The following is an 11751-nucleotide window of genomic DNA, read 5'->3' as shown; positions in this document are numbered from 1 at the left end:
AGAGGCAGAGGCAGAGGCAGAGGCAGAGGCAGAGGCAGAGGCAGAGGCAGAGGCAGAGGCAGAGGCAGAGGCAGAGGCAGAGGCAGAGGACCCACCCTAAGCATGATGGCATCATCCCACTGGCTGGGTTTACACTGAAGAGGGAGACAAGTAAGGAGCCAGCCAAGCACCGGCATTCATTTCTTTCTACTTCTTGACTGTGGATGCCATGTGACCACAGGTCTTCCCATAGCACCTTCCCCTAGGTGTACTATACACTCAGACCTTAAGCCAAAAGAAAACCTCCCTTCCTTATGCTGTCTCGGTCACAGCACTAAGAAGTGACTAATATGGTTTTCTTCTTGCAGATATCCTTAAAAATCCCCTGCCATCTGGCAAAGCTACCCAGACTGAGTGGATGGGGGTCCCGAGTCATGTCAGAGCATGGGAAGTGGCTTCCAGAACTCTGGGCTATGTGGTATGACCCTTCTCCCCCGTGCTGCTAGAATATCAACAAAGGGGTGTTGATAATCCCAGTACTTGGGCAATCCCAGCACTTGAGCAGTAGAAGCAGAAGGATCAGACATTCAAACCCAGCCTTGGCTACATAGCAAGTTTGAGACCAGCCTGGGCTACATGAAACCAGGTCTCCCAAAAGCACTAAAGCAGCAGTTCACAATCTGTGGCTCGCAATGCCTTTGGGGACTGAATGCCCCTTTCACAGGGGTCCCATGTCACATATCCTGCATATTGGATATTTACATTATGATTCATAACAGCAGCAAAATCACGGTTATGAAGTAGCAACCAGTTAATTGTATGGCTGGGGGAGGGGAGCACTGCAACATGAGGAATTGTATTAAAGGGCCGCAGCATTAGCAAGGTTGAGAACCACTGTCTCCAAGGATGGAGAAATGAAAGGGGACTGAGCCCTGGGTGTCTTTGCTGAAGGCAGAGTTGGAAGGGAGCTTACTCTCACAGATGGGTCTGGGCTTGGTGAAATGACATTTAAAAACAACCATCTAACCACTGACTTTTCCAGGGTTCCTTTGGTCTCACAGCTCAGGACATACCCTGATTTATAGGGCCCACGACTCCAGCAGCTTTGAGAAGGGTTCTGGTTTTTGGTAGCGCTGGAACTTATGGGAAAAGGCAGAAGCAAGAGACTGTACTGGAATGTTGGGAGTCAGGGGGTGAGAGGGGGGAGGAGGGAGAGAGAGAGGGAGAGGGAGAGGATGCTTCCATCTATCTTTGGCTACAGATCCTTGGTGGGTGGGATGGGAGTCCTGGTTTTTGTCACAAAGTTCAGCCATATCTGTCAGAGTCAGAGAGAGAGACACACACACACACACAACACACACACAACACACACATGTACATGTGCTGGTCACTCATACTCTCTCATTGAACAGACAAATGGTACACACCAAGGTACACCCATGGGTCTTAGAGCTAGAAAGGGTGAAATCAGGCTTAAGACCCATTTCTTCTAGACAAACTTTTGTCTCCCCAGGACACGGGCAGCACTGTGTGTTTCAAGGGAGGAAGGCACGGAACCCAGATGTAGGCAGGCTCTGTTCCAGGTCCTGCCACTGCTGATGTTAACTGGGTGAATCTCAGTGTTCTCATAAATAGAATGGACACGGTCAGTGACATTCTGGGGCTGACTGTTCTGGCTTCTAACATCCAACTCTTCAGTCACAGGAGGTGGCTAGCTCCGAAAGGGCTGTGGCAGAGAGACAGACCTTGGAAATGGGCAAACTCTACAGACAGGACTTTGCTTCCCATCAGGCCAGCTGCTAGGTGTTTGCCAGTATAACCCTAGGTGTGGCTCTGCTCCCCAGGACTGAGTACTAAGGCAAAATGCATAAAGGTCTCACCACATGGCTAGACTGGAGCAGAGGTTCTCCCGTGATTACCATGAAGTCTTATCATGTGACATCTCTTTATTCGCTCAGGTAAATTACTCTGGTTAGACATGCTTTCTTCGATCCCAAGGATGAAAATGTCCAGGTCCCGAGGGGCTGTAGGACTGAGCATGGAGATGGTCAGTAGGAGTCAGAATCTGCACCCTCTTTATAGACTCTGTCCACTATGTTGGAGTCTCAGGAGTCTGAGGAACCAAGGAGAACCTTAGAGACCACCTGGAAGCCATTTGAGCCATTCCATCTCAGCTGAGAAAACTGTGACAGGGCGAAGGAACATTCATGACCAAGGTCACTCAACCAGTAATGGCCAAGCTAGACTCAGATTTCTGATATCTGTGTTCCACATGGGCATCTGTCTCCAATGGTCCAGACTGCCTTTTAGCTCTCAAACTGGGGTAAGGTGTCCAATCCTTGCATGGCCCCTGCCCAGGGTGTAGGGGAGGGAATGTCTATGAGAGAGATCATGTGTGTTTTTCAGGAGAAAGCATATGAAGTAATGCGACCCCCATGCCTACATCACCAAGTTCATGAGACTATCTTTGTCTACACTGAAGCCACACTTGTGTAAAACATTCAAGACGCTGGCATCTTGTCAGTGAGTAGACACTGAGGAGCCCACTGTCCCCAGGCAGATCTTTGGGCCTCTGTGGGTAACAGAGTAGTGAGGCTAATGGCAGGGGCTAGACCCAGGTTCATAACGGCTGCTATGGTCTCATCTTTCCTTTTCTCCTTTCCTTTCTTTTCCCTCTCTGTACTTTTCCAGGCTTCTCCTTGAAATACCTGGGCATTTCTGCCTGTGGGACTTTGGACACATGGGGGCGTATAGAAAGCTAGACCATCTGCAGTGTCCTGCAGGACTCTATGACTTTATGTAAGGGCCTTACTTAAGCCTGCTTTCCAGGCCCCCCTCCATGGCTTCCGGGGAGCACTTCCCTTATAGATCCTCATTTCTGGGACTACTCCTTTGGAGCTGTTTATCAGCCTGTTACCATTACTAAAATGGTAGTAGCCATGTCTCTTTTTGCTGTGTGCTTCCACTAGGGTACAAACTCACAAAGCAGGACTTTTATCTGTTTTACTTGACTCTGCTCTCCCATGTCCCGTGCCAGGGATCTGCCGCCTAGTAGGTACTCTAAAGGTATTTGGTTGAAGGGACTTCCTCAATTTGCCCTCACGATCATGCTGCAAAGGAAAATGATCACCCCTACTTTACATACAAGGATGGTTAATATCAACTGTCAACTTGGTGAGATTTAGACTCACCTGGGAACAGGCCTCTGGGATGCCTGTGGAGGGTTATCATGACAGGTGGGAAAGCCCATCCACTGTGTGTGCCTGTGGAGGGTTATCATGACAGGTGGGAAAGCCCATCCACTGTGTATGTCTGTGGAGGGTTATCATGACTGAGGTGGGAAGACCCATCCACTGTGTGTGCCTGTGGAGGGTTATCATGACTGAGGTGGGAAGGCCCATCCACTGTGTGTGTCTGTGGAGGGTTATCATGACTGAGGTGGGAAGATCCATCCACTGTGTATGTCTGTGGAGGGTTATCATGACTGAGGTGGGAAGGCCCATCCACTGTGTGTGTCTGTGGAGGGTTATCATGACAGGTGGGAAGGCCCATCCACTGTGTGTGCCTGTGGAGGGTTATCATGACTGAGGTGGGAAGGCCCATCCACTGTGTGTGCCTGTGGAGGGTTATCATGACTGACGTGGGAAGACCCATCCACTGTGTGTGCCATCACAATGGGTGTGTAGGCTGAGGACAGGCATTCTTTGCTTACTTCCTCCTGACTGCAGATGCAGTGTGTCCAGCTACCTTGAACTCCCACTGACGTCGCCACCATGGCAGATTGTACCTTCCACTCTGAGCCAAAATAAATCCCTCATGCCTAACGTTGCTTTGTCAGAGGAGGTAGTCTCAGCAACGGAAAATATTTATGGCAGAAACATTTTTCAAAGGAATTTAACAACAGGCCCAGGGTGACACATACTGCATTTACCAACATCCCTGTGTCTGCAAACCAGGCTTTACAACCCAATTCCATGTTTGCAATTCCCAGAACATTCCACCTCCACCCCCAGTCCCTCAGTGCTGCCTTCGAAGTGGCTTCCTTTGCGATGGAAATCTACCATCCTGTCACCTGGAGCTGAGTACCACAGTACCCTTTAGTTCTACTTAGCTTCTTGGTGAGTCTTTTTCGACATTTTGTTGCTGTTGTTTGTTTGTTTGTTTGTTTTGCTTTGCTTCTCTTCCTTGCCACCCTTCAGAGATGGAATATTCTTGGTATCTTTGTTTCCCTAGCACCTAGGTTGGGCCTCTAAGAAGCGAAACATTGAAAAATATTGGTTGAATCAAGATAGGGAGGAGAGGAAGGTGGAGAAGGGGAAGAAAAGGAAGAGAAGAGAGAAGACATTCTGTACTGGGGGCAGAGGGGATGAACCCCTGTGTGCAGGGGAAGTGTGGGAGGGGAGGGATGTGACTGAAGGCAGCAGGGGTTGTCCTGCTGTCACACTCTGGTACTGGGGCAGCTCTGAGCAAGTGGTCGCCCCTTTAGCTCTGGGCCGTGTTCTTGGTCAAGAGCAAGACGTGCCTTGGCACCTTAGCAGCCAACCTGGTACCTAGCCAGGTCTTGGTGGATTAGTATATTTGTGTGATTTTTTTTTTTTGATTAGGATGTTGTAAAGATTGAATAAGCTAGTGTAGTCTTTAGACTAGTCAAATGAATTCCTTTCTAGTCAAATCTATTACCATTTCTGCACTGCTCTGCCCCACTCCTGGCATGCCTGTTCTCTCCTGCCTGGGTACCCTTGTCCACACTGCCCCTTTAGAGAAGATATTCCTCTCACTGTTTTCTCTGAAAACCTTCTAATCATTCTTCAAGTCTCTTCTCGGTGCTGAGTCATCGTCTCTGAGGGCTGGGCTCCTCCCAGCATGTCTTGGGAGCCCTCTCCCAAAACCCCTGTATTGGTTATAGGGGCGATGCTCACACTGCTGGAGTTGCCTGCCCATGGGTCTGCATGACTCCAAGCTTCAGGCTTGCTCCCAAGTCATTTAGCTAACTCCCAACACAAATGGGCCCTGGTAAAGATCCAATACTTTAGAGACATAAATTTTTCCAAAATTTATCTATAAATTCAATAAAAACCGCAATAAAAAACTTAACAAGAGTTCTAAAAATGTAATTTTATAAGCTAATACTAAAAGTCATCTAGAGGAGAAAAAAATGGGCAAGAATATCCAAGCAATGTTTGACACAGAACAATAAGGATGAAATGGCTCTTTTAAAACATTTACTATAAAGCAATTAATATAGATTGGTCTTTGTTTATGGACAGCTGATCTACTCAATGGGACCAAGAGAGAGACAGATCCAGAGAAATCCAGTGTATGCTGAAGGGACATTTTTATTTTATCTTGTTGTTTTTGAGGCAGCCCAAATCAACCTTGATCTAGTGAGGATCTTCCTGCCTCTGGAACTCTGAGATTATACACATGTATAGGCATCTCGCCTAAATCAGTGGGAAAATGCTGTTCAAGAAACATTTGGGAGCAATAGATTTCCAACTCAGGGAAAAATCAGGTTACAATATGGGTGGTGTCTTTATCTTCTAAAAAAGAGAATTCATCCCAGCTATTTCAACCAGCAAACAGTCTGTGGAAAGGATGTGCTGTGGTTTGAATATTGTTTGTCCATTCTGAAAGTCATATTGAAATATTACTGCCATTGTGGCAGAGGTTGGAGGTGAAGTTTTTGAAAGCTGATGAGGTCTTTAGGAGAGATGAATGTCTTCCTCAGGGGAGTGAGTTCTGTGTGATTTCCCTCCTCCACATGTACCTGCTTCCCTTTTTGAATTCTACTATAGAATGAAGCATCGTGAGGCCCCCTGTAGGTGCTGGTACCATGATCTAGGGCTTCCAGGCTCCAGAAACACAAGCTAAAGAAACCTCTTCTTTCTGTATAAACTATCACTTCAGGTATTCTGCTACCACAGGAAACGAAGATACACTCAAGAATTCTAGAGAGCATTGAATAGAAAGTGTTTAGGTTGAACGTACAGAACAATTTCCATAGCCACAGTATAGAGCCAAGCCTCTGCAGAAGACAATGTCTCTGCTGTGGTCTGGAAACTACCAGAAAGTAGCAAGTTTTTGTCATGGATGCCTCTGTGAGCATCCAATCTAGGCAAATGAGTGTGCTGCTGATTCTATCTGTACATAACTCAAAACCTCATGTGATGCATCTGAGAGCTGAAGGAAGCAGAAAGAGGAGAGAGAGAGAGAGCCAGAAGGGCCAATCAAGAGGGCAAATGGTTTTCCGAGGAAATAGTGGGGGAACAAGTTCTGACTCTGCAGAAAGGAAAAGGAGGAGAAGCTGCCAGAATAAAGCCCCAGGATGGCTCTGTTGTGGGAAGAGTCTAGGCCATTGCAAAGGTTGCTCAAGAGTGGCCAAGCTTTAGCCCCCTCTGCATGCTCAGTCACTGGTCTCAAACCATTCCAAAGCTATGTCATTTCTAGAAGAGAATCTAGGTGATCCTGGGTTTGACAATGACATTTTAGACACAACACTTAAAAAGCAAGGAAACAAACAAACAAAAAACCCATGATCCAGAAAAGGGAAAGTGGCTGAGATGGACTTCATCAAAATCAAAAATGTCTTCTACCCTGTGAAGGACACTGTTGTAAAAATGAAAACATAGGGTGTGGGGAGGAGAGAGGTGGAACCCATGCCCAATTTTAGAAATAAAACCCTTCCATCCAAAATACACACCTGAGCCATCTGAGCAAACATGACACCCAGGTGGTAAGTGCATGTGTGGAAAGATACGCAACGGCATGGCATATTCAGGGACGAGTCACAGATCAGAGGAGTTCCGGGACACCACACATGCTAACACAGCTGGAACCCTAAGCACTGACATCATCCAAGGCTGATGAGAAGGTGGAGCACGAGCTCCCATCCATATCGGGTGGGAATGTAAATGGTACAGCCTCTTTTTAAGGCAGTTTGGCACTTTCTTACAAAACCTAAACACAGTCCCACCATATGCTCCAACAATTACGCTCTTAGGTATTTGCCAAAATGAGCTGAAAACTTTGTCCACACAAAAACCTGTATGCAAATGTTTATAGCAGCTTTGTTCGTAATTGCTAGCAACTAGAAGCAGCCCAGACATTCTTCAGTAGGTGAGCGGCAAGCTGCACTATGTAAGAACAACGGGATACTGTTCATCAGTGAAAGGAAAGAACTAGAGAACTTCAAGAAGCCATGTTGGGAATTCACCTATAGATTGTTCAGAGAAGGAAGCCAGTCTGAATGTCTATGTTCTGAGTGTATGACACTGAGGAAAGGGCAAAATTACAGATATGATAAAAAATAATTGGTGGGTGCTAGGGTATCGGGGGAAAGTGGGGGAGGGGAATAAACACATAAGGGCATTTTGAAGGTGACAAAATGATTCTTCCTGATATTACAAGTGGTGGATAAAAAGCACTATATGTTTGTGGACAGGTATGAAATAGTACAATTCAGAGACAAAACCCTCATGTAAGGTATGGATTTCATTAATAATGATGTTTCAATTGACTGGTTGGTCAATTGTAATAAATGTATCATACTAACACAAAATATTAATGTAAGAGAGAAACTAGGTGTGCAGGGCTGGGGGCTCAGAGAATACAGGGAAACTGTGCTTTCTTCTGCAACTTTTCATACACCATGTATTCTAATCTTTGATTTAAGATCAAAGTGCTTGTTTGTTTTTAGACAAGATTTCTCTGTGTATCACTGGCTGTATTGGAACTCACTATGTAGACCAGGTTCAAACTCACAGAGAGTTGCCTGTTTCTGTCTCCAAAGTGCTGGGATTGAAGGTGTGTGTTGCCAGGCCTGGCTGCCTCATGGCATTTAAAGTAATTAATATAGTTGAAGAAAGATTGGAAGCAAATATCACGGGCAGTAGTGGTGTGACTTTACAGATTTCTCTGAGTACTTTTGGATTGCGCTTATTTTCCCAGTGTTCCGGTGACTATCATCTGTCACTCTCAAAAGTGTAAGAGATAGGTAAGGACATACACAGCCACCATAGACAAAAGGCTGTTAAAAGTCATATCTGGAAAGCGGTGTGAGCAGATAATCCAGAAGAACAAGGCCATTTATAGAAACAAGGTGTGCTTTTAGACTATTCATAACTATATTTAAAGTGGATTTCTTGTAGGAAGTGTTTAGTTGGACCATGGTTTCAAGAAAAAGAGATCCATCTTGACCATCCTTGCCTTTTAACTGGGGTGTTTAAATCATCCATGTTTAATTTCAATTATACTATTGTGAATGGCTCTATTAACATTGTGTAAAGCAGATTTCAAGCAAGGAGTATTTCTATGAATAAAGAAATTCATTTCCCAGAATCAGTTCATCAAGAGGATGGGGTGGCACCCAAGGCATATGTGTCTAAGGAGGCTTCCAATTATGTGAGACACAAAGAGAACTAGACAAACTGGTGGTAAGAGTTAAGACTTCAAATCATCTTGTCCTGTTCTATTCCTATTATGTGGGATTTTCATTAGCTTCTCTAAGTGCTTAATGAAGCAAAGTTCCTAGTTTGTAGTCTAGTTTGTAGTCTCCAGTTTCTCTGATGTGAGCTAGGATGTCTGCCTTGATGGATTTTCCCATTGCCCATGAGCTCATCAGCAGCACAGCCGTTTCTCCATGGGAGCCAGGAAGTGTCCTGCACTATCCAGGCCTCTTTAGGTCATTTCACTGCTGCCTGCTTTGACTGTTTGGAGGAATTGGATTTCTGACCTTCTACGTGTACCACGTTTGCTTCATTTTTGCTACCTAGAAATTTTCTATTCCTTGCTTTTGAGCTTGTATTATATAACACTTGCCTTTTTGGAACAGTCTGAGAAATTCCCATGTCTGGTTTGATTTGGGTTTTGATTAGACATCTTAATAGGTCTCCCACAACAAAACCTTGACGTCAGCCTTCACCCTTTCTCCCTGCCTGTTGTCCTGGAGTTATAACGTTATAATAAGTTGTTCTTTATTTAACTGGGAGGAGAAATGGCACTGCCCTCCTGGTGGAGACTGAAATTTGCTTGCAGAAGATACTCTTTGTCTCGGAATTCACCGCTTGACCCTTGAGTTCTATCAATAGGAAACAAGCTTCCACTCCACCCGGGTGCCAGTCTTGGTGGGTATGGGAAAGCACCAAGGGAGCCTTAAAGAGATTTCTGACTCTGAGATGTGAATACCCTTTAGCAAAAGACATTTGGAGTTACTTAAAATTATGCCTCTGGGGACTGTTTACTTAGAGCACCACCATGTCCTAATTTGGAGTCACACTATCCTATGCCTGAGGTTGGTGTGCTCTTGCAAAGTTACAGATAATATTCTGGGACCAGTTGTTTGCACAAGATTGGGGGCTGGGGTAGTGAAGAGTGTGGGAAGAAATGTTCACTTTTTTGGATGAAGTGGATGTTGCTCAGGGCCACATGTCCTAGACCTAGGATTGGGGGTGTCACCTGACTTGCCACTGCCAGCTGACTGCCAAGTTTCAGAGGAATCAATCACCTGTGGGTGTCTTTTTTGATATTTCTATTATGGGTAATGCAGGGAAGAGGCCAATTATGGGGCAGGTCTTGAGTCTGAGAGGGGAAAACAGTTTCTGAGGCTGTTGTGAGAGTGGAATCACTTGGTCCCTGAGCTCTGTCTAAGGACAGGAGGCTGGGCTGGGCCCAGAGGTGGGAGGCAGGGTAGAGCTTGGGCAGGACTTCAAAGTCAGTGACACAGCAGCCACCTCTGGGAGAGGCGATTAGCTGTGCTGGGTGGGTATTTCCTCTGTTCCCGAGGGCCTTCAGGGAGCTGTGTTGTTTCTGGCCACATTGCTGAGGATTAGAGGAAAACCTGGAAGGAGGGAGTGGGGACTGACCAGCGCTGGTGGAAAGGACCTAGGAGAGAATGAAGGAGCAGAAATGGGTGGTGAAGTCGAGCAGGGAGCAGACCAGAGCACAGAGTTTGTGGTAGGGCATTATGTGGACTGAACCCTTGTCTCCTGGGCCATGAGCAGCTGTGGAGAGCTAGCAGGAAAGAGGGAGGTTGGTTAAACTTGCAGTGTCCAGAAGAAAAGAGCAGATTCTCTCAGGATCTGTTGATAGCTGTGGGGGCTTCTGTAGGTTTTGTCTGCCTGGCACCACTTCTGCCCTCCCTGAATTGATATAACCTTCTAGAAGCATCTATTTAATGTGCTTTAGGTGGATCTGACTGCAGTATTCTGCACACTAGGAAGTGTGCTCATGTCCAGCCCAGGCCAAGGATAGGACTGGGTTTAAAGTTCGAGTCAACCGGTTGGGCCTAAAACTCTTCCCACAGACTGGGTAGGGGAGACCATCTTTTCCTGATGGGGTCTCTAAATAGAATATGACTAAGAAGGCTTCCTGCCACATGAGGAGAAAATATTTGAGAGATGGTATGAGTCAGAGCCCTGAGGGTGTAGTTTGGGGTACAGCTATGGATCACATAAGTAGAGACAGGCCACTGGAGAAAAGAACTGCAAAGATGTTGGTAAAATACTAGATCCAGCCATTCTTGAGGCTAATTCAAGCCTCCATTTAACACAGGCCACTAACATTTTTCTTTCCTAATCCACTTTGTTCCTTTCCCCTCCTGTGTAAGTGAAAGTCCTTACTAGCAATTGTGGGCTCAGCATCCTCTTTCCTTCTCCAGACTTGATATCCCTGATTCTTCTTACATGTAAAATGAGTGTCTTCATCCAGGACATCCTCCTCGGCTGGAGATGCCCCTCACGAGCCTCCTGGGGGAAATATTCCTCAACATGCAGTACAATGAAGCACACAGTGCAGAAGACTGATGACCGGGCAGTCCTTCTAACACTGGTAAGTCCTGCTGAAGGACCGCCATCATGGTATGAGTTAAAGTATTCACACTTCCGGAAAGAAGAAAGCACTTTGATATGGCTGCAGGGAGTACTAAGATCAGCACTTGGTCCAATCTCAGCTTCTAGGCTGGAGAGAAAGGAAGGGGTCCTCCTTTATAGGCAAAGAGATCTCAGGACTTCCCTGAACTACAGATAAAGCCACTCTGTCATCTTAACAGGCAGTTAATGAGCCAATTCATAATTTAAAAGACGTTTTAAGAAAGATCAAGAGGAAATGGGAAGTGCTTGTGTGTGTGTGAGTGTGTTTGTCTGTGTGTGAGTGTATGTCTCTGTGTGTGTGTGTGTGTGTGTGTGTGTGTGTGTGCATGTGTATGTGTGCCTAACAAAGAATGGCAAGCCCACTTCACTCTGTCCTACAAAGGTTCCGATCGTCATCTTGGGTAACGCGACAGGAGCAGAAGTTTTCCTAACAAACCTGGATTTAGATCCCTAAGGGCTGAACCTCCTCAAGGGTCCATGATGCCTGCAATGGACTTGGAGAGTCCTGCTTTGTCTGTCTTCTCAGCCAGGCAGTGAGTTACACACATGTTAAAGCCTGAATGCATAGTGGGGCCACCATGCCTTTCTGTGTTTGAGAGAAGTAGATTAAGCCTGAACTCAAAGGCAATCTAGAACTGCCTTCAGTACCTCTGGGGTTTAATTCCAATCCCATCTTCCCTGATATGATGTTTCCTGCTCCCTCCCTCCCTCCCTCCCTCCCTCCCTCCCTCCCTTTTTCCCTCCCTCCTTTTTCCTTTTTCCTTTCCTTTCCCTTCCTTTCCCTTCCTTTCCCTTCCTTTCCCTTCCTTTCCTTTCCTTTCCTTTTTCCTTTCCTTTCCTTTCCTTTCCTTTCCTTTCCTTTCCTTTCCTTTCCTTTCCTTTCCTTTCCTTTCCTTTCCTTTCCTTT

Source organism: Mus caroli, chromosome 5 (genome assembly GCF_900094665.2).
Source record: "Mus caroli chromosome 5, CAROLI_EIJ_v1.1, whole genome shotgun sequence".
Taxonomy (NCBI): Eukaryota; Metazoa; Chordata; class Mammalia; order Rodentia; family Muridae; genus Mus; species Mus caroli.
The sequence above is the reverse complement of the archived record's forward strand: the minus strand, read 5'-3'. Positions refer to the sequence as shown.